The sequence below is a fragment of the Danio rerio genome, chromosome 7, assembly GCF_049306965.1.
Source record: "Danio rerio strain Tuebingen ecotype United States chromosome 7, GRCz12tu, whole genome shotgun sequence".
NCBI lineage: Eukaryota > Metazoa > Chordata > Actinopteri > Cypriniformes > Danionidae > Danio > Danio rerio.
This window is the reverse complement of record NC_133182.1, coordinates 21,030,374-21,055,506: the sequence shown is the minus strand read 5'-3', so window position 1 is coordinate 21,055,506 and position 25,133 is coordinate 21,030,374. Positions and strand designations below refer to the sequence as shown.

General features: G+C 35.5%; 1 protein-coding gene across 4 annotated transcripts in view; it reads right to left on the bottom strand.

Annotated features, from left to right (window-relative positions):
* The window catches only part of efnb3b (ephrin-B3b), an 888,832-nt gene that overhangs the window by 772,395 nt on the left and 91,304 nt on the right, over nt 1-25,133 (bottom strand).

The window sequence follows — 25,133 nt, the reverse complement described above, 5'->3', positions numbered from 1 at the left end:
AAAGTGTCTTACTGCATTGGCAGATTTTTTTTTTTACTTTAAATTTATTTTATGTTCAAAAAGTGGCAAACTAAATATTTAATGCAGATAAAGTACACTTTTATTAAATTATTTTTAATTCTGATTTTTTTGAGAATCTGCATTCTTAGAAGCTCTTCACATAAAACCCATCTTCAAGTCAACAATTGTGAGATGCATTGCTCAGGATTATTTTAATCATAACCTTATCATAAGACACACTGTGATTAAAACCGTATCATAAGACACACTGCGATTAAAAATCTTTTACAAGAGCGTCCTGGCCAAGATTAGGCAGTACAGATGTCACATGTAAACAAAACAAAAAAAAAAAATTTGACAGTTTACATGAATCCCACATTGACAAACAAACTATTCAAAACATCTACAAGACTGTGTTTCAATTACTAAACAATTTATACTCTTTTTAAAAGCATTTAGTGAAATCAATTCTTTAAACTGCAACTTTGTTTGTAGATTATTCCATGCAAAAGGTGCTGCATATTTAAAAGTCTTTTTTCCCATCTCAGTCCGCACTCAAGGAACAGACAGTAAATAAATATCCTGTGAGTGAAGGCCAAAGCAAAGGACAGTTTACAAATGTAATTCTGTAGATACGATGGGAGTAAACCCAATATAGATTTGTAAACAAAGATATGCCAATGCTTAAGCCTACATATGGACGAAGCAGATCAACCTACTCTAGTATACAACACGCAATTATGAGTAAGGGATTTAAAATTAGTTATAAATGTTGCATGTTTATAATGTTTTGCATAGACCATGAGGCTATCAGGACAAAGCCACTGAGTCCCTGTAAATAGAAACTTGACACACCTCTTCTGATTGGTCCACTGCTTTGGAACTGATACTGATGAGTGACACTGAATGCAAAAGTTTAACAAAATTGACATGGCGTCTAAAAATGCTTGTGTGCATCATGTCAAAAGACGTGAGATGCGAGGAATGATCATGCACTTCAGTCAGGCACATTTACATTGAAAAATAATGAAAAGTAGCACATTGGACTGGAAAAACTTTGTGAATCAGCCCTTATTCTTAATCCATTGTGTCTTTATTATTCAGTGTTATCAAAGAACAAGTCAAGACAGAGATGTTAACCACGATTTGTCTCTTTCAGAAAGTTGAGATTATTACATTGAGAGATCCAAAATTTCAGAAGGTGTGCTCCAGATGCATAATGCTGAAAAAATGTCATTTGAGTATTTTATGCATAGAGAAAATGCACCCAATGTCCACAGCACACATGCCATAAAAATAGTAGTAGTACAGTATGCTGTCACCAACAGACACCCGAGACACAGATTTGATGCAGCAACAATAATAGTTCCCACTGACACTGACTCTTCTGCATAGATATTTGATCTAATGTGGATTAACACACACAAATGTCACTCTGCATCATGGTGCAGCTCTAATGAGGCCTAATTTCCGGTCCCACAGGAGGTCATTTAACATCCTAAAACGCCTCAAACTGCATCCATCACTCACAAGCACAAACTCTATCAATCCAGGACTCATTTTGCTTCCTCCGAAATGTTGACAGGGCCTTGAGAAATGATACTGGTGAGCTTTGTGGGCATAAGTGGGCCAGTGATTGCTGCTGCTGATAAGAAGTGGGCTACAGGTGGACGTCATGTGAGACGCATGTGGGTTGAGGAGAGCGGGGAGCGGCCCGACGGCTGGTTACATGTGGGCCAGACGCACGGGCCAAAGACAGGACAGAACAGGACAGCTTGTCCTTGGTAATAAGGTCCGGCAGTCTTAATTGAGCGAGAGAGAAAGAGTGAGAAAGAAAGAGAGAGAAATAATGACCTGATGTAAGTGAGAGTGCCAGATCTTATTTACTGAGGAATGGAGTGAGAGGCAGAGAGAAATGAAATAGAGGACAGGCACACCTTTTTTCCTCAGCCGTGTAACATGTTAGCAAGTCCCTCGGTGTGTCTTGATTCCAATTCCTTCATTAGGCTCAAATATATCACTCTCTGTCAGCCTCAAGTGGACTTTTTAAAACGTTTTTGGCCCATTTCAGGGAAAATATCCCTGGGCTGCAGAATAACATTCTCACCAATGACCTATGGAGAGTGTGAAATAAAGAGACCTTCACACCTTCTTTTCTCCCTCAAACATACTCTCATCCAAGTGTGAGTGTGTGTTTGCACAGCAGATATAAAAGAATAAATAGATAGTTATTTAATTGATTGATTGATTGATTGATTGATTGATTGATTGATTGATTGATTGATTGATTGATTGATTGATTGATTGACTGACAGGTTGGTAGGTTGGTTCATTGGTTAATTGATCAACCAACCAACCAACCGACCGACCAACCAATTGACCAACTGACTGACTAACTGATTGATTGATAGATTGACTGACTGGTTGGTTGATTGATTGATTGATTGATTGATTGATTGATTGATTGATTGATTGATTGATTGATTGATTGATTGATTCATTCATTCATTCATTCATTCATTCATTCATTCATTCATTCGATCGATCGGTCGGTCGGTTGACTGATTGACAGATGAACAGATTGATTGAATATTACATAAAACACTACACATAAAACTTAAGAATGCTAGAGCAAAATGATAGAACACTGGATGGATGGATGGATGGATGGATGGATGGATGGATGGATGGATGGATGGATGGATGGACAGATGGACGGATGGACGGATGGACGACAGACAGACAGACAGACAGACAGACAGACAGACAGACAGACAGACAGACAGACAGACAGACAGACAGACAGACAGACAGACAGACAGACAGACAGATAGATAGATAGATAGATAGATAGATAGATAGATAGATAGATAGATAGATAGATAGATAGATAGATAGATAGATAGATCAAGACATTTTGTGGATGAAAATAAAAAAGAGAGTACAAGAGAGAATAGGATAGAGAGAAAGATACACTGATGGTTTGTGACAAGCTGATGTGATTGAGAAGAGAGACGATAGGAGGTGATAGAAAACCAAATGTGTCAGCAGACGGCCGAAAAGAAAGTTTAAGAACGATTGGAATTGAGAGAAAAGCAGTCTATACGACACTTATGAATTTGGCTCTTCTCCATAAGTACTGAAAGATGCTGGAGAAGAAAAAGACGAGCAGGAACAATGCTGTTTTTTATAAGTAGCAAAGCTCTACCTCACATAAATGCAAGAGAGAGAGAGAAACAAAGAGGTAAAATGTGATGAGAGACTTATCGAGAACAAAAACGAGAGAGGGGGAGAGAGGAAGAAAAAAGTAAAGACAGGATGAGTAATTGAGACAATGATCAGCCGTGATGGCGGGATGAGGAGAAATGGAGGATGGAGTGGCAGAGGAACACCATTTTACAAGTCCCATAAAACAAGACTGGAAAGAAAGCAAGGTTTGAAGTCGCGGAAAAAACATTGCAGTCATTTGTTCTTAATCGCGGTGTGTGCTTTCTTTATCTTGTTTCAGGATAAGAGTAAAAGCATGCGTAAAAAGACGGGAGCCGCAGCATGTCGCAAAGATTCAAGAGAGAAAAAATGATAATAAGAATGAAGTGCAAAGGCCAAAAGAGCGATTTGCAGAACAACACAACAAACAAACGAAGCTGAGGAGGCTCTGTGTGTGTTTTTTTTTTGTGTTTTTTTGTGTGTGTGCGTGTGTGTGTGTGTGTGTGTCTCCCACGCATGTGTTTATGTAAAGGGGTTCTGAGATGCCTCTTGTCGCACTAATGATGGTGATAAAGCATAAGTCAGTCAGACGTGTGTGTTATGTGTGGGCGTTATCCCACGGCTATTATTGTGGAAGCACATTTGTGTGTTAGCATGTGTTTTAGAGAATTATAGACTGCATGACTGTGTGTGTGTGTGTGTGTGTGTGTGTGCATGTGTGTGTGTGTGTGTGTGTCTGTGTGTGTGTGTGTGTATCCGATGTGTTTGATGTAACAAGCATGTTAGATATATTTTCCAAAGCAGAGTGCAAATCATCATAAATATTCAAATTCTGCCTGTTAAAGGCCTATTCTAGAATAAATCTATTCATAGACCATCTTTATTCTTGGAGCATGTAAATGAACTAGTGTATGAAGATTTGATGCAATGAAAGCGGATAGTGATAAAATGAAAGAATAAATAAATAAATAAAATAAGATATAAAATAAAATAAAACAATGTTGCCTGGAACACTACTGCAATAAAATAAGCATTAAGATACTAAAATAAAACCGTAAGTAAAAAAAAGGACAAACTAAGATTAAAAAAGCTAGAAATAAAATGTTAAGAATTATATAATTCCTATATATCCTATAGAATTTGTCACCTCTTATCATCTCTCTTGTCATCACATGTTCAAGTTCATTTATTTATCAAGCACATTTAAAAAACAGTCACAAGACTGACCAGAGTGCTGTACATACAACAAAGTCAAATAAAAAGACAGAATATAAAAACATAGAAATAAGACAGGAGAAGTGATGGATTTTTTTTACATTGTAGCAGTAGAAAGACCCATTCAAATAATATTAAAGCCAAGCTAAAAAGGTACGATTTAAGGAGTGATTTAAAAATAGATGAAGCAATTCTAATCTAATTCTAAAAACATTCTTATAATAACTGAGGACCCACCACAGACAAGGCTCACATAAAAAAAACACTAAACTTAATTAAATTAAACTGATAAAACTAAAATAAAAAGAAATCTAATTTTAAAAAATGTAACATGTTGCATTGATTAATAACTACAATAAAATAAAAGCAAACTAAAGACAGCAAAACTAAAAAGAAAATAACTTAAAAAGCTAGAAATAGAACTTGTTTTAAATATACAAAACTCAAATATGCATTATACATGAAACAAAAAAGTTCAATTTTAACTAAAAATGTAATAAATATGTGAACCAAAATAAAAGCTCATAAAAAATTTCAATATTACTATTTAAATAATACTAGAATAAGAATTGATTAATAGCATTGATATTTGTGACTGCTTACAAGTGTATGGCAAGCCTTTTTAACATTTAATCTATAACCTGTACTGATATTCATTTTCATGTTACTAGTACTTAATTTTTAGACACTATATTTTCCATTAAAATGTATCTATTTCATAGATATAGTGCTTATTATTAGATACTAGTACTTATTAAATAGAAACTAGTACTTATGAACTACATACTACAACCTATTTAAAATATACTAGTGTAAATTTATTAAACACTAGAACTTGTTTGAAATTATACTAGTAAAAAAAAAATTATTTTACTAGTAAAATGTTTAATTGAACTCTACTCTTCCATTTGGACTAGTCACAAAAAGCAGAACTGACTAGTAAAATAAGAATGGTCACTAATAATAGTTATAAAAGATATCCATTAATTAGGTATTAGTATCTGATTAGTCAGTACTAGTACCCAATGATTAATTACTACATAAAATATGTACTAGTTCCAGCTGGAATAAATACAGTCAAAACTGAATAGCTGAAATCTCTATGACAGCTCCCATAGTAATCGATGGAAAAAAAACTGTATTTATTACTAGTAACAACAGAAAAGTTACTAGTCGCTATTAAAATAAGTACTAGTATCTAATAAATAAGAACTAGGTACTAGCATCTAATTGTAGGCCCAAACGGAATCTGCGTGCGCAGAATTCCGCAGTTTCCACAGATTTTCCGCATATTTCTAGCCAATCATTAATTCTGTTTATTTACTAGAGTAAATGTGTGTAATCTATATTTATTCAGTTTTTAAATTAATTACAGTAATATTATTGACCAATATGAAAATATTTATCTAATTTATGTACAATGCAGTTTGTAAAGACAAATTTTCTGTCTTTTAGTAGATATTATTATTATTTATTTGTTATTTATTATTATATGAGAGACTTGCTTTCTTTACCAAATAATGTGAATATAATTGGATTTGCATTTTAAACATTAAATAAAAGTTAAAAACATATTATTTTTTATTTCACATATTAAGGTTTTAATTATGGTACTTCCAAAATAATTCTTTCCGCAGAATTTTAATTCCGCAGAAATAGCAAAACAAGACTGCAGATTCCGTCTGGCACTACTTATGAGTAAAAAGAACTAGTGTCTAATAAGTAGGCACTACTATACTTTAAAAAAAGCACAAGTATCTAAAGATTAAGCACTAGATTCTAATGAATAAGCACTAGTATCAAATGAATAAGTACTAATGGAAAGCTAGTATAGTGTCTAAAAATAACATGTAAATAGATACGAGTATGGGTTATAGATTAAACATGAAAAAGGCCAGCCATAATACGTGCCTTGTAACAAGTGTGAATATGTGTAAGTTCCATTCACACTAATGCAATTTCAGGGTCATTTTTTAGTGAATATTTAAAATAAATACTTTCGTGTAACTTTTACAGACTTGTGTATATTACAGGGGTTGCTTTTATTCCATTTTTACTTTTGCATTCCTTATTGTAGATTTCTGAGAGGAGTGTGAACATCTGCTTTTCTGTTCAATGGAAGACAAAACAGGGGTTTGGAACAACATGAATGTTAGTAATTGATTCTCATATTTTCATTTTTGTGTGTGTGTGTGTGTGTGTGTGTGTGTGTGTGTGTGTGTGTGTGTGTGTGTGTGTGTGTGTGTGTGTGTGTGTGTGTGTGTGTGTGTGTGTGTGTGTGTAAACTGTCCTTTTAATAAAAATACAAGCATCGCATTTCTGTTTTTCAGCCCTCTGGCCCACTTGCCTGCTATGCTTCCATTCAAACTGCATATATAAACACACTAAAAGCACGTTTCCTCTGTTACAGATTGAGGAATGGGTTTGAAAATTAATGTTTTAGGTAATCGACAACATTCCGCACATGCTGTCTAAAGACAATGAGCTGTAAATAACCCACAATATCCCCTTAAAAGCACCCACATCTCCAAACACATCCATTATTGACCTGCAAAATATGAACTCAGAAGTGTGTGAGTGTAAAATATGTGTGTTTTTTATAGTATTATTATTATTCAATACAGTACTGAAGCAGAAGAGATTTGCACTCCTGTTCTCAGCCAACTATTTCCACCTTTGGCTCACACTTCATATTTCCTGAAACTAAATAAGACTCAATAAATCAGAAGCAACACATTTGTATGCTTGATTTAAGCCATTAACGAAGCCCTCATAAGCAATTAAACGAGTGCTGACAGCTAAAGGAGAAAGGGACGCTAGAATTCACCCCCTCCCAAAAAAAACGCTGCCACGTTAGACTCACCGCCGGCACCAAATCATAATGTTTTCCATTAACTTTAAAAGCAGGAGAACGTTCTTGCAAGGCACAATTTATGCCGTTATCCACCAAAACAACAGCAATTTATGAGGGAAAATGGCTGCGGATGTTAAAATGGATGCAGATTTTGATGCCACTTCTCGTAATGTTTCCTTAATGCTTTTGCGTTCTGGTTGGTCATTTTCTGACATAAGAGGCAGCATTCGCTGTAGACGACGCTCACCCTGACGTGTCTGACAAGACCGCCGTGTCATTATAAATGGCCCTGTGTGAGCGTATGATAAAGCAGTTGAAAGCCTACAGGCTCACATCAGATTGTGTGTGTATGTGTGTGTGTGTGTGTGCGCGCGTCTTTGTGTGAGCAGAACAGATTAAGGAGCCTCTTGAGGTAAGTACGAGTATATCACACTGACAGTCTTGGCAATGGTGCATAATTGCAGCTCATAATGTCCCAGATGATCACACATACACAGTAACACTAGAATACAGTTGTCAAAAGCAAACATGTTTAAAGTGACATATGAGAGTGGATATATATAATCTGCTCCCCACACAGAGCAAGGAATTCTGGGTCCCCTGACTGTATATTGAGCTGGGCCTCTTTTACTTTTTTAAAAATGTACGAACAATACATGTTCTCCTGACCCAACCTATAACAAAACATTTTAAAACAGTATATTTTTGAGATTTTAGTATTGGATTTTAAGAGTACACTTGAAAATTATTCTGTTAATCAAGGAAGCATTTATTAAATGTAAAAATACAATTAAAATTAAATGGTTAAATATTTATTACAATTTTATATAACTGCTTTCTAATTATATGTAGTTTCAAATAAAATTATTATTCTAGTCATTGTTGCTTTTATTACGATTACCATTAATAATAATAATAATAATGATGATGATTAATATTAGAGTGTCTTCTGAAGGACTCTTAAGACTGGAGTAATAACGCTGAAAAAAAATCACACTTTATTTTGATGGTCCATTTAAATTCAGTGTAATAAATTATCGAATTAAATGATAAGCTACTTTTAAAAAGTTATTTTATAGTGCAATAACATTTCACAATTTTACAATTTATACTGTAATTTTGAGCTGTATTTTTTTTAAATGCAGCCCTGGTGAGCAGGATAAGCTTATTTTGAAACATTTTAAAAACATACTGACCCCAAACTTTTACCCGGTAGTGTAAATGAAACTTTTGTAAATGTTAAATATATTCAAATATTATTTTTGAATTTTCAAATTATTAAAAAGCATAGTAATTTGAGTTTCTTGGGGTGTTTAAAGTGAGAAAGAAATATTTTTATTTATTTATAAAGGACACTTTAAACTAATAAAATGTTGAATTAAATAAATGTAAAATCTATTTCTATTTCATATGAATGCTCTTTTTTTCTTTCTATCCCATAAAAAACATTTTCAATATTAAAGTCAAGTGCTATTTTGGGGTTTCCGTCTGGACTTTGCCTACCCACATCCACACGCAAAGGTGTAAATGCAAAAGTTTTGTATATTTTCAAGAAAATCCTTTGAATTTTCATAAAACACTGTTGAAAGTGATTAAAATAATTATAGATGTTGTCTGAGTTATAATAAACAAAACAAAAAAAATTAGTTGTTTTTTTGTAAACTTAAATTTGAAGGTGTACCTTTTAGGTTCTGTGTGGTCTAGGTTGTTGTAACTAATTTTGTTGGTTCCTGCACATGTATAATCTATGCAAAAGTTATTCTATTCCAACTGATGAGAAAACGAAACCACTTATGGCGGTATTGGGCCAGTACCGATCCTTTAAAATTTAAAGAATGCGGAAGTAAATGACGTCACGGACCTGATACGGGGTCTCAGAGTTTAGGAGATCAAGCAAGATAATACAAAAAAGTGTCCTCTTCAGCAGTGGTCCCCAACCATCTGGCCCACAGATCAGTGCCAATCAAGGGTCGCACACAAAATAATTAATTATTTCCGCTTTATTTGTTATCTGGTCTGAATAAACTTTTATTTTGAAAAATCTTTTATTTTGAATAATGACTGTATTCCCTCGATTACATTTCGGTCGGTCACTTGAGCACCAAAATTTAACTGACAAGCAGCAAAATAAATAAAAACAGACGTCTTTGGAAAGTTTCTTTGTGAAGAGGAAAAAGGCCCAGTAATGGACCTAAGAACTGCCAAGGAATGGATCCGCAACCCATTTGTCAACCAATCAGGAGAATTCTGATTGTGCTAGAAGACCAATTGCTGGAGATTGCAAATGATTGCAAATTGCAGGCTGTTCACATATTGCATCTTTTCCACTTAAAAGTTCTTTATTTCCAACAGAGGAGCGATGCAACACGCTCGCAACCTTCCAGGCACACTCAGTTATAAACATCTTCAGAATGCCGCAAAGCGCACTGTCATGTGTCATGTGAAAAGAACTGACCGATTAGCTTTATAATTTGAATGGAATATACTCATTTCGGTAGACTAATTATCTTAGAAAAACATTGCAGTGCTTTTTCATTTTCTCTATAAATAAAACTTGTATCACAGTTGCAGCAATGTTTTGTCAGCTTGTCATCCTCCCAAGCGTTAGTCTGCGGTATATTTAAATATATTTAATTCTATTTTTAATGCTAACAAATTGTTTCCCAGCACTGGGTTGTGGCTGGAAGGGCATCTGTTGCGTAAAACATATGCCGGAAAAGATTGAGGTTCATTCCACTGTGGAGATCCCTGATAAAAAATGAACTAAGCTGAAGAAAAATTAATGAACGAATGTTAACAGATTAGCCCCATTTATTAGCATTGCAAGTGCCTCATTGCAATTCATTAATTATGCGCATGTCCATATTATATTTTGTGGCAATCAACATTACTGTCAGCTGCGTTTAACTAATCCCAAACCTGCATTGTTTCTCGTATTTTGACATCAAATATATTAAATACACTGCTGTAGGGGGGCCCTTTGAACCTGCAGACCCATAGAGTCAACTCCACCTCTGACCCCATTAGCTACAGCCTGGCATGATCTTTTCTATATGCTCAATGACATTTTCATTTGTGGCCAGTTATTCGCATTTCTCCCCATCCACACAGATTACAGTCATTCCTCTCTCCATCGGCCCCTGGGGCTTCTTCGGGAGGACCAGACCACAGACACGCAAGGAGCACATAAACTTCCCCTGACATCTACACAAAAACACTGCCACAAAGCTGAGCAGAAAATCTGCCTCACACCACACGCACACACTGGGAAACCGAATAAGTTCTCATTACTCAAAACCTTTTGTGGAAACTTGTTTCCTCAAAACAAACTATTAATCCAACTCATTTTTCTATGTTAGTTGAGTTAGTACTACATTTTATTTTTGTACTACAACATGTTTGTGACAAGTAGGGTGGCGCACAGGTGTCTCTCATTAATATTCATTTCCCACAGCTCTTGGCTCCACCCCTGCTCCTGACAGTATTGATTACCATTTACTTTACATTTGCATTTATGCATTTGGCAGACACTCTTAACCAAACAACACTTTGATAATAGCATGTAAATACTAAAAAGTGTAGGACCTAGGATGGAAGACCTGTCTGATATTAGATTTAATGTTACCCAAGACAACAAATTACAGTTAAAGAAATAAGACTGTCCTGGAAAAAGCATGTAAAAACTAAAAAGTGTAGGACCTAGGACAGAACCCTGTGAAACAACATGGCAGACCTGTCAGATATTAGATTTAATGTTACCTAAGAAATTAGAGTCAGAGAGATAAGACTGTCCTGGAAAAAGCATGTAAATACTAAAAATTGTAAGACCTAGGACGGAACCCAGGGGAGCACCATAGCAGACCTGTCCGATATTAGATTTATTATTACCCAAGACAACAAATTAGATACAGAGAGATAAGACTGTCCTGGAAGAGGCATGTCAATACTAAAAAGTGTAGGATCTTGGACGGAACCCTGGAGAGCACCATGGAAGATCTGTCCGATATTAGATTTAATGTTACCCAAGACAACAATTTGAGAGCGATCAGAGAGATAAGATCTAAACCACTCGAGCACTGTGCCAGAGTAACAGATTTAGTAATGAGAGATGTATTGATAATGTTCAAAAAGAGGACAGATCCACTCTTTGAGAACAGAAGTGGCAATTAGGTCCAATATACTAGGGTTGGATTCAATGACATTAACAGTATCGAAGGTACGTTTTTGGGGGACGCAATCAGACGTCATCCTGTCAACCAAATAATGTAAGTACCATAAATATCAGGGTTAGACATTATCATCCTCTCAGTAATGCAGCATCAGATCATGCTAGTCTTCTGAGGTAATTTCCAACTTTTTCTTGCCAGAAAATCTCATCCCAAAATAACAGCGACAAGTTAGTGGGCATTCAAGTGGCTGCTGTCACATGATTTGCATTTGTATTGAGGCGGGAATTCATTTTGAATAATGAGGTCAGACATGAAAGACTATTCCTCACTGCCATTTCATACAGATCACAAAACTAGAGAAGATATGTTTTCAAATGCAGTTGGGCCTGTTAAAGGAGAAGACTATCTAGAAATATTTCCAATGTCTGTGAAATATTCACCACGATTCCAGTCAAAGTGCATTTGACCCCAGAGGGTTTGTAATAATGAAGCTGTCATAGAAACTGTCATAAAGAACAATCATCTGAAAAAAGCCCCTCCCCCAGAGAATCATCAGTCTATAATGATCACTGATTGGCTGCTTTACTAGAAGGCAGGGCTTCATTGCATTTTTCCCCATTCAAAACTATACTATAAAACAGACTATGTATAGAAGAAAGCTATATATAGAAGAGTGGCTTCTGTATTCTGTAGTATTTGGCACAATGAACTCATTTCAGTGAATTAATTTGACTGTTCAGCTTTCCAGAGCACAGACAGCGCATACTTCTCCATGCTGCAAATGGATGCTGTAGTGTGTTGGAGCGGCTGCGAGGTTAAAGGCTCCAGTGGTCGAGTGCTAAGAGAAGGCTGGTACTGGAGGCCTGCCAGGCAAGCTTATGAACCACTAGAGAGATGTTAACCCGTCTGACCTCTTAACCAGTCCATCTCCAACATTGCTCCAGCTGCCAGCCCATCAGTAAACACACAACACAAATACAAACTCCAGCAGAGCAAGTGTCCAAGAGAAGAAAGCAGCTTATGAGGGCAGAGAGGTCACACAGAGAGAGAGGGAGAGAGATCTGAAAAAGCCTTCATCCTTTTCTCCAGATAAGGTTGATTTGAGTTTAAATGAGTCTATAAATAAGCGTGTAAACAAATAAAGCATTTGGTGGCTCATGTAATGAGATCAGACAGCTCTAATCCTGTTTGGTCGGTAAAATCTGCTGGACTGTAAATCAGCTGAGGGATCTACTGTATGAATATCAAAACCATCAATGCTCATAAAGCCTCTAAATATATTGCAGGAAATAACAAGATTAAACAGAAAGCGCTGACGGAATACACTTGTTGTTAAAGAGACGCATTAAGCCTCAATTCTATATCCTTTTTCCATTTTCTACGCTTATACCAAGGTTGTTATAGTTAACGAAAACAAAGGGAAAAAAACCCCACTAAAATATAAAATAACCGAAATAAAAATAAAAACGAGTTTTTTTAAGAAACTAAAACTAACTGAAACTGTATTGTGTACATACAACTACTAAACATAATATATGTACATAAAAATAACAACTAAAATTAGAGCAAAAACCTCCTTCGTTTTCGCATATGTGAATGTATTAAATAAATCATCTTACTGTAAGCCTTTTAGAAGTAAATATAGGTGTTTGACCCTTTTGCGCCTCAGAGTCTGTAGTCCTACTGCCATTGGCCAGATCAAGCTGGTTCTCCAACCTAGCTGTTGCTCCCTCGACAAAAACAACAAGTGGACATACCAGCAGCACGGTGACAGCATTAAATACAGACACTTTAAACTATTACTTTAACGCATTTGTACCCCATAATGGGTTTTATTTCTGTATTGCGATCGTGAACAAATCTTTTTAAAACTGCTTACTTTTTAAGAAGCCTAATACCCCCTCTGACTAAATAACTCAATATATACTCTCATTCAGTTATTAGAACAGTAACGTTACATTGAGAAGCAGTGAACTGATAAAACAAGTGAATAATGAATCAGTTGGGTTGCAAAACTTTACTGTAAGACCTTTTTCATATTATGGTGATGTTTTAATTGACTGAAATTACTATCACTGACTACATAATGTTGAGTCCTAACATCCTGAAGTTCAATCTGAACTTCCCATCACTACTGTGTGTCTAACCTCAGAAGCAGCCTTGCACGCATATTGTACTTAGGGCTGCTATCTTTCTTGTGGGCTGTTATATTTGAATTTGAGGATGGGTAGATTGTTGTTTTAGATGATAGTGTTCTCTGAATATTTGTTTCAAAAAATGTATAGCCGAGTTTTTATTATACAATATTTATCCTGTTGATTTTGAATCTTTATTCATTCATTCATTCATTTTCTTGTCGGCTTAGTCCCTCCATTAATCTGGGGTCGCCACAGCGGAATGAACCGCCAACTTATCCAGCAAGTTTTTTTTTTTACGCAGCGGATCAGCGGATGCCCTTCCAGCCGCAACCCAACTCTGGGAAACATCCACACACACTCATTCACACACACACATTCAGACACTACGGACAATTTGGCCTACCCAATTCATCTGTACCGCATGTCTTTGGACCTTCTTGCTGTGAGGCGAACGTACTACCCACTGCGTCACCCTGATTTTGAATCTTTCACCTAACAAATATCCTCATTTAGAAAAAACTAAAACTAATACTGAAACTAAAAAAAACTACAATAAAACTAAGACATTTTAAAAAATAGAGACTAATAAAAACTAGTAAATCTGCCTCTAAAACTTAATTAAAACTAACTAAATTTGAAAACAAAAAGTCAAAACTAAATAAAAAACTAAAACTAATGAAAAATCCAAAACTATTATAACCTTGGCTTATACTGTGTGTAACATTATTGTTTCTTTGTATTATTGTATTATGATGATGCACACTCAATTATTCCATATTTGTCAAATACATTTTAATACTATTATGTTTTTCTTTTATCATAAATAACAAGAATAAAAAACTTTTAAACAGGTAAAATTGCGGACAATATGTTGCTATATATAAAGCAATTTTATATCATATATTGATTTATTTTAATATTATGATACAGACTCAGTTAAAACATATTGGATGAACAAAATTGTTTCTATAACTATAGCAATAAACTGTGGATTCACATTTGTATGAATATCCTGTATTACAATGTGCATTATCTGAAACACTTGCAATATAGATTTTGAATTCTTTGTCAATGAATAAAGAATATCATTATGCATTAAACATCTACGGTTTTAAGTGCTCAAGATGTCGGCACCTTAGAAAGCAATGCTGTACGTCAAAACGCAAGAGCTGAGCAAGGCATGATGGGATTTCTCTGCAGGATCCCTGGGTTATGTGGGGTTACAGAAAGAACATCATAGGCACTCAGGCACGGGTCTTTCATAACCTCGGTAGTGCAGCGGGCTGACAGTGAGGATGTGGGTCAGAAAGGAGGAAGGACATCCAAACTATCTGGGTCATGACTGTGAGCATCAGTGCTGGAGTGCAGACCTCAGCGGAGCGCGAGCGTGTGGATCTATGATTTGTGTGCTGCACTGGGAATCTGGATATATCTGCTTACACTGTGTGGGTTCAATTCAAACCTGATGAGTCATGTCTGAGTGAGCTTAAACATCCAGTGAATTTTAATTAAAGAAAGACACAAGAAAAAAGAATGAGAGGCGAAAAAAGAGATCAGTTCATTTGACAATCAATATTTGCTGTTATCTATCTATCTATCTATCTATCTATCTATCTATCTATCTATCTATCTATCTATCTATCTATCTATCTATCTATCTATCCATCCATCCATCCATCCATCCATCCATCCATCCATCCATCCATCCATCCATCCATCCATCCATCCATCCATCCATCCATCTATCTATCTATCTATCTATCTATCTATCTATCTATCTATCTATCTATCTATCTATCTATCCACCCATTCATCCATCCATCCATCCATCCATCCATCCATCCATCCATCCATCCACCCACCCACCCACCCATCTATCTATCTATCTATCTATCTATCTATCTATCTATCTATCTATCTATCTATCTATCTATCTATCTATCTATCTATCTATCTATCTATCTATCTATCTATCTATCTATCTATCTATCTATCTATCTATCTATCTATCTATCTAGCCATCCATCTGACTGTATGTCTATATCGATCTATCCATCTACCCAATTAACATCCATCTATCCATCCATCCATGTGATCATCCATCGATTCATGCGCTCATTTATCCATCCATCCATTTATGCACCTATTTATATAACCTTCTAGCAATCAATTCATCATCCATCCATCTAATCATGTGATCATCCATTCATTCATGCACTTATCCATATATCCTTTAAACAACTTATTCATCATCCATCCCTGAGCTCATCATTCATTCATGCACTCATCCATCCATCCATCCATCCATCCATCCATCCATCCATCCATCCATAAACCCATTTATATAACCTTTCAGCAACCAATTTATCATCCATCCATCTATCTATCAATTTCTCTCACTATTCTATTTTATCAGTGTGAGCTGGTCTTGTGCTCCACCTTGACCCTCTGAGTCGCACGCTTGCCTAACCACACAAAAACACGCCGCTGACGCAACACAGCCAAAACATTTGTTTGCCCTCCGGACAACTTTCACTTCAAGAGCGGCGACGAAGAAGTTGTTGAGGTGAAGGACAAAAGTGTGGAGGGAGAGAAAGAGCAAGAAAAGAGGGAAGTGGGTCAGTGGTCTGAAGGGAGGAAGGAGATGGCATTCAGTGAAAGAAAGCAAGAGGGAGAAAGAAGGAGAGATAAAGAGATGGAGAAAGAGGGAAGGAGGGGGTTGCTATATAAAGAAAAATGCCAGCAAGTATGAGACAAGAAAAAAAAAAAAACAGCAGAGGAGTAACAGAGCAGAGACCGTGGCTGATAATTCTGGTGGACTCTTCGTTTCTGGGTCATATCAAAGCCAAACGGCAAGCACACAGGCACACGGGGAGACAGCTAAAGTGGTTTCAGTGAAGAGGTGGGCGGAATCATGGAATGAATAATTTTGATCACTCTAATGGTATATATCACAGTCATTGCTCAAAAATGTAAATATAAAATCTTTGCAGATTATTTTATAGAGTATTTTATAATTTCCTGAATGTTCTAAATGACAGGTTCTTATTATGAAGGTTTCCTTTTTAGACAAAACTAAAGATAAGGTTATTCATATTACAGTTTTCCTCAATTGCTTTGGCATATTCTTCAAAACAGTCTAAACATTCAGTAACACTTTATATTGATAGTCCATTGGAGTATTAGTAGACTGTCTGCTTAATATCTGTTGATACTGCTCCTTTAACAGACATATAACTGACTATAAGTAACTTTGAAATACATGTCAACTAACACTAACCCCAATCTAACAGTCTACTTAAGTCTAATGTAATGAGAATTAGTTGGCATGTGACCTAAATTCAACAAAGGACCATCAAAATAAAGCATGACCAAACATTCTCTAAACTGAGTGCGGGGACCTTCAAAACTTTCATGCATGTCTGCAAAATGTATTTACTCACCCAAAACACTTCATTCATGCTTCAAAACCTAGCTATTGTGTCACTCATTTGGTCAAAGCCACCAAAACAGAAAGTGTATTTGTCATTGTGTGAGCCACACTGCTCAAAATGATTAGTTATTTATTCACCATGACAGCTTTTATTCATACAGCCGCATTTATTTGTGTACAAATGTATTACATGGAAAGTGCAATCTTGCTTGTCCAATTACTGTATTGTAAATTTTCTTATGTCATCACAAAAACACACACAAAAAAAAGACAAAATATCATCCATGAAAAAAATAATCTTGTTACTGCAGTTCAGGATTGTGAACGTAGTGATTGTGATGTGGGCAATCTATTTATGCTACCAAACTTGATCAATGAATAGAGAACGCAAACTGTATTTACATACATTAGCAGACACTACAAACAATGTCAATATCAGATATTTAGGGTGTAAATATGTTACAAATGTTTGATAATTGAATAAAAAGTTTTAGGTTAGTTTAGTTTAGTTTAAAGTAGTTTAGTTTAGTTATATAGCACATTTTTCTTGCTCATTTTTGCACATTTACGTTGCCCAAAGTGCTGAACACAATCAATACTAAACAAAATAAAAACTACATCAAATACAAAACAATTACAACATAAGGCAAACCCCTCAACATTAAAAAGGCTCAAATGCTAAAGAACAAAGATGGCGTTTCAAACGCTTTTTAAAAACAGATAGAGTTGGAGCATGTCTGATGTGGGGTGGAAGCCCGTTCCAGAGTTTTGGGGCGATAACAGAAAAAGCCCGATCCCCACTTCGCTTACACCAGGACCTTGGTACAGAAAGAATAAATTAATCAGAAGACCTCAGTGACCTACCAGGGTTATACACATGTAGGGGGTCTGATAAGTAAGGTGGTGACAGATCATTTAAGGATTTAAAAACAAAAATTAATTGTTTAAAATCAATCTGTGATCTAACATATGTATTGTATACATAACCGCTATTCAAAATTGTGGTCAGTACAGCAGGATCCTGATCTCCAGACACATTTCCATCATCACACACACACACGCATAGTGTGCGCAATCATCCCATACAACCCTATTTCAATGAGCGCTAAACACAGTCGAACATCTTAAAGACTGTAATCACATTTAACTGTCGTTTTAATTACAGGTTCTAATGAAAGCAAGCAGAACACTGCCAAATGAGCAAAGCAGCGCGAACAGCCGTGTGTGTATGCGATCATGCCTATGAGCCAAACACCAAACAATGTCTCTAAATGCACACAGGAGGGGAAAAATGAATTCACTTTGGCCCTTCTGTTTGACAGAACTGCCAGAACCGCCAGAACCACACACACACACACACACACAGACACACACACACACACACTTCAACATCTGGAGTACTTTAGGGCTGGACAGATTCTAGAGCCAACCATAATTCACTGGTTGTTTGTGTGGAAAAAAACGAGAGACAGACAGCATGAGAGACCAACCAGGGACAAAATGTTCGCCTTCTGTAAGAGTTCCTGTCAAGCTTTTAGCTCTTCCTTTATCATCTGTGTATCCGAAATGCACAAAAACCCAAACATCACCATCACACGGAGACCACAGGACGGAGCAAAAAGAAAAGAACGAAAGTAACACAGAACCAAGCGAGAAGGAATAAGAGAAACATGGGAGGTAGCCAGCTGAAATAATGTATCCTGACATCTGTGCCTGCATTGGGCTCCAGGGAGAGAGAAAGAGAGCGTGGATGAAAAAGAGAGAGATGGACAGAAAGAATCAGACGAAATGGAGATGATTGTGGGAAAGAGAATAAAAGCCATAACTAAGATTAGTGGGCAAAATATGTGCTTCTATTGTAACAGGAAATACGTTTGATTAGGGCTTGTTTGATTTGCTGAATGTGACACACTTTCTGTTGCCTGTTTGTCCTCAGCGGAATCACAGCCTGGAGCAGGAACAGAAGAATGAGGGTTTGGACCGCACTGAGGAAGATCTTTTGGATGCATTTGAGTGTTAGAACGACAGAAAGAAAGGCAGTGTTGGTCTGTGTTTATGTGAAGGAACTGAATGGGTCGTTCAAGCTTTTCCAAAGCCACATTATGTGAACAAGAGTTTGCTGATTTTGCTAAAGCAACAGGATGTGTAAGTATATAAGTGTTTAGATCTTCTGTGTATGTAAAATCAAATGAGATAAATATGGTTTATGGTTTTCTAACCAAACACGCTGCCTTTTTTCTATGGGAATAATTTTGATATATAATTTTTTCCTTCTGAAAACCTCGCCGCGCACATACATACACAGACTGGTCCAATTCATTTGAATGAACAGATTCATTTTGACTACAAAAAAAATCATATCTGTTTGTTTTCCCTGTACAAAATCTAAAATGTATACTTGCAAGACACAAATACAGTATACACTCACCGGCCAATTTATTAGGTACACATTACTAGTACTGGGTTGGAACTGCCTTAATCTTTTGTGGCATATATTCAACAAGGTACTGGAAATATTCCTCAGAGATTTTGGTCCATATTGACATGATAGCATCACGCAGTTGCTGCAGATTTGTCAGCTGCACATCCATGATGTGAATCCCGTGTCACCACATCCCAAAGGTGCTCTGTTACACCATTACACCACCTGAAATGTTGATAGAAGGCAGTATAGATGCTAGTTTTCATGTTGTTGATGCCAAATTCTGACCCTTCCATCCAAATTGAGACTCATCAGACCAGGCAACATTTTTCCAATCTTCTATTGTCCAATTTCGGTGAGCCTGTGCAAATTGTTGTGCGTTCATAGATGTTCTTCTGCATACCTCTGTTGTAACGAGTGGTTATTTGAGTTACTGTTGCTTTTCTATCAGATTAAACCAGTCTGGCCATTCTCCTCTGACCTCTGGCATCAACAAGGCATCAACAAACATTAGTAATAACCATAACAACCCAGTGAAGTTTGCTGGAGCCTTCATTCATATTTTTAATTTTGAGGACACTGACATGTGCTTCAACAGTCAGCCAATGGGGATAAACCAACTTTCAAATATGCTCAAAAATGTTTGGTAAGATGTAGCTAACACGTAACTTTGAGTTAGTAGATATGCCCATTTCACATGCATGCACACAACTTCTCTCTCACACTTGCACTCCCTCTATCTGTCTGTCTGTCTGTCTGTCTGTCTGTCTGTCTGTCTGCCTACCTGTCTGTCTGTCTGTTACTAATGGGTACAAGGAGATCTAACATTTCATAACTGACAAAAATTCAGTCAAATAATGTATTTTTAGTAATCCCAGTAACACTTTAGAATATGGTATATTTACATAATGTATTACTAACCTGAACAAATAGTGACCAAAACATTTATTCATGTTTTTTATATTAGGTAATGAAAATACAGTTCATTGTTAACTTTCAGTTAATTTAATGATTATATGCGCAACATTGGATTGTATTATTGAATTAATGTTCTAAATGATGGATTAATAGTAAATGTGGAACTATTAATAAATGCAATGAGCAATAAATATACAAGCATTGGGGGCGGCACGGTGGCTCGTGGGTTTCCCCCACAATCCAAAGACGTGTGGTACAGCTGAATTGAATAAACTAAATTAGCTGTAGTGTATCTTTGTGAATGTGAGAGTGTATGGGTGTTTCCCAGTACTGGGTTGTGGTTGGAAGGGCATCCGCTGCGTAAAACAGATACTGGATAAGTTGTCGGTTCATTCCGCTGTGGCAACCCCTGATAAAATAAAGAGACTAAGCCAAAGGAAAATAAATGAATTAATAAATGAATGAACAAGTATTGTTCATTGTTTGTTCATATTAGTAAATACACTAACATTAACTATGTGTCCCATATTATTATTGTGTTACCATAATCCCTTATATAAACATCAAAATACAAACCAATGGAAATAACTTTTACAAATATACTCATTTTTAAACCAGCATAATTTGAACAAAATTAAAGAATTACTAAAAAGTTATAAGACCATTCACCTTTGACCTCTCACATCAACGATATAACTGATTCCAACTGGATATTTTTGTCTATATTTGTCTGGCCATTTTCTGTGAGCCCTAGAGATGGTTGTGCATGAAAATCCCAATAGATCAGCAGTTACTGAAATACTAAGATCAGCCTTCTAGCTTGAAAGCAATCTCTAGCTTGACAGAAGACAGTGAATTCACACACACACACACACACACACACACACACACACACACACACACACACACACACACCACACACACACACCACACACACACACCACACACACACACACCACACACACAAAGTCCCTGGCCTCCATTATCTGAGACAGCTTTGTGTTTGGAGTGTAGGGCACAGGGATTAAGTCAGATCTATAACCGTGAATGGAGAAGTGTTGGGTTCCTCTCTCCCACAGAATTAATTACCCTAATTAGACTCCTTAATTGCATGCATTACATTTCTGGTTTCAGAGGGGAGGAACAGGCTTCACACATTGAGCAGAAGGTGCGGTGGCACAAACCCAGCCGAGACATGCATCTTCTACTCCATATTAATAAACTCATTCGCACAGCTGTAAATATATGGATGGAATATTAGCGTTCAAAAGAGCTCATTAGTCAGTAGAAGTGCATATTAACCCATAGGACAGAATGTACTGTGATAATGTCTTGTTTTTCCAATGATGGCTGATTTAATCTGCCCTGGCTGTGGTGACGTTAGGGTTCTCTCTTTTGGTCTATTTTCAGCACTCCACTTCAAGCTTCACAGATTTGATGATTATGACAGGAATAGTCCCGGCTTCCGACAGTATGGACGAATTCACGGAAGGATGCATATTGCATAAAAAAATGCCCAGAGCTTTTCTGGAAAGCGTTGGTTTTGTGAAGTCAGTGCACAGTGCACACAATGTTTTTTTTCTATCCCTAGGAATGTCATTTCCAAATTCAGAACTATTAGTGTCAAAGCGGTCAGTTTTTAGTCAGAATGAAATGCTAAATGGGGACTTGATCTGGAAAATATTTATTTAAAAAATCTAAATGTTGATCCACTTAGTGACTCAAATAGTGTCTTTTTCTCCCTACAATGAATTTCAAAGGCTTCCGATTTCCAACATTATTGAAACTTTCTTCTTCTGTGTTTAACACACTCCAAAAACAATCTAATAAAGATTTGGAATCACTTGAGGGTGAGTAAATAGAGAGCAAATGTTTGTTTTTTTGTAAAAAAAAAAAAAAAACTTTCCCTTTAATATTGTAAAGTAGTAAGAAACTTAATTAAGAAATGCTAATTTGTTAATCATTCTCTGACCTTCTATTATTTATGATTTTCTTCCTCAGAACTCAAAAGATGATATTTTGCTGAACAACAAACATACACACGATATCCTCCAGAATGGTTTTGAGTGACAAGATAGCTGAATAATAACATGATTTAATTTTTGACTAACTATTTACAGTTTTTTACAATTGCTATGACACTTTTATCAATACATTTAACAAGTTTTCTAAACTCTTAACACAGTTAGCACAACATCCGTCTTCGTGGGCTATACAATTAACACATTTCTTGTTGTTTTGACACAAAATGCATCCAGTTAACACAAATTTAAAATGCTTTAACTTCTTTTACACACAAGCACAACCAAAAACAAAACAATGTAATTTTACTGTCAAATTTACAAATGCTTTAACACAGTATGTCAGAACAGATAACACCATGTTCTAAACAGAAATTATATAGGATAAAGTCACAGTGAACAGCTGTTCTAATTGTGAATTGAAACACAAATATATTCCCTGTATTTTATTCAATTGCCAATGAGAAACATCATATTGTGGTTATATAAATATATAAATAAATAAATATATATATATATATATATATATATATATATACATACATATATATATATATATATATATATATATATATATATATATATATATATATATATATATATATATTTATTTATTTATTTATTTATTTATTTATTTATTTATATATATATATATATATATATATATATATATATATATATATATATATATATATATATATATATATATATATTTATTTATTTATTTATTTATATATTTATATAACCGCATTATGCTGTTTCTCATTGGCAACTGAAAAAAAAAAAAAAAAAAAAAAAAAAATATATATATATATATATATATATATATATATATATATATATATATATATATATATATATATATATATATATATATAAAACCGCAATATAAGTCTCTCTCATATATATATATATATATATATATGACAGCTGATTCCCATCTAGAAAGCACACTCATGTCTTGTTTTGGTTTTTCCAATCACATGATCATATGTTCTAATAGACGACTCTTGAGGTTTTTGAAAGGAACATCAAAGAACTCTGTCACCAATACATCCATGTAAGATTATGCAATACAGTCATTAATGAATTATACACAGTGTGTTTTGCAGTAAACTACTCTTTAAACCTGGAGTTCATTAGTACAAACAGCACATATACAGTACCGCATTTGCATACACTGTGAGTAATTACTTTCAGAGAGTCATGAAGTTAGAGGCCAATCAAGTACCACATGAAATTTTCAATGTTGACAAGGCTGGGGATGTCGCCGTAGGAAAACCATAATAGGCCAAAGGGCCACAGTTACCGTGCCGGGCCACAGAAGATATCAAGTATAATGTGGATGAGAACATGTGGTAAAAGACCGGGCAGTATAGAAGATTACTTTGTTATTTTATTATAATTGTGGTGCTTTTCCTGTTTGCAGTGATGTCCTTTTGCAAAAAAAGTCTGTACTGCAGAAATTCTGTGTCTGTATTTTTTTTTACATAAACTAAATTTTATAAAGCAATTTTTTTCTTTGTTTTGTATAGAATTTTTGCCGTAAACGAAAGAAAATGCATGCATTTACTTAACCCAACGAAACAAAACTGTAACGAGACTTCAAATATAAGGGCAGAGCTGACACATAAACTAATGCAGTTTCTGTAATGTCAGCTGATGATAGTGTTTTTATTGTCAGTGTGTTCTGACTGACTGAATGTTTATGTTGGAAGAGAACATGTGTTTGTGTTTTGAACAATAATTTCATTTTGAAACATGATTGCAGTGTTTTGTTAGACATGGTGTAGTGTGTTCGTTTATTATTGTATTTTGAAAAGTAGTTTAGAGGTTTAGTTTACAATGTGTGATTTTGAGGATAAAATTAACTGTTTTGCCAATTGTGTATTTTAGGTGTGTTACTGCGTTAAGAGTTTAGCAAACTTGTTAAATGTATTGAAAAAACTGTCATAGCCATTGTAAAAAACTGTAAAATATGAATACCCATTTGTCAGTCTCTTGTATAAAAGATTTTTTCTACTGTCAAGTGACAATCTGATTGGCTGTCTTAATGTAATTACCCAAATTCTGTGTATACATGTTTATCAGCTAGCTAGAAAACAAAGCTACAATGAGCATTCCTGTGCAAAAACTATTCACAAAATTTCACAAAATGTGTAAAGCTCATACAGATACAGGTTATTCAAGCAGCAACTCTTAAGGAATGTTCGTTGATAAATGCAATACAGGCTCATTGGGAAAATGTGCCCAGGTGTACATTTTTGAGACTAAATTTGAGACATTTGAGTCTAAATTTTCATCCCAGGCTCATTCTGAAAACGTACATCTATATACAGTACATTTCTGGAGACTGCGTACCAGGCAGTACATTTTTTGCAGTTATTGTTTTTGCGAATATACTAGAGGCTGCTGTGTATGCTTTTTAAGATCTCAAATTGTTGAATGCCATTTACGCCTGCTGTTCTCGCGTAAACCCACTAGATGCCGCTGTTGGCTGACTGTTTGAGTGACTAAACGATCGACTGACCCACCCTCCTCCTTCCCTAAACCCAACCAATTGCATTGATTTATCTGCCTACCCACTTTCCTAAACCCAACCAACAATTTTCAAAAGCAATCCAGAAAAATAAAAGCCCTGGTCTGATTTTTACCACTTTTGTAGATTTTACCACATTCTCACCCTGTTATTTACTTGTTTATTATATTTTTTTGGATTCTGTTTTGGTATTACCTGCTTTCTGGAACCGTTCTTC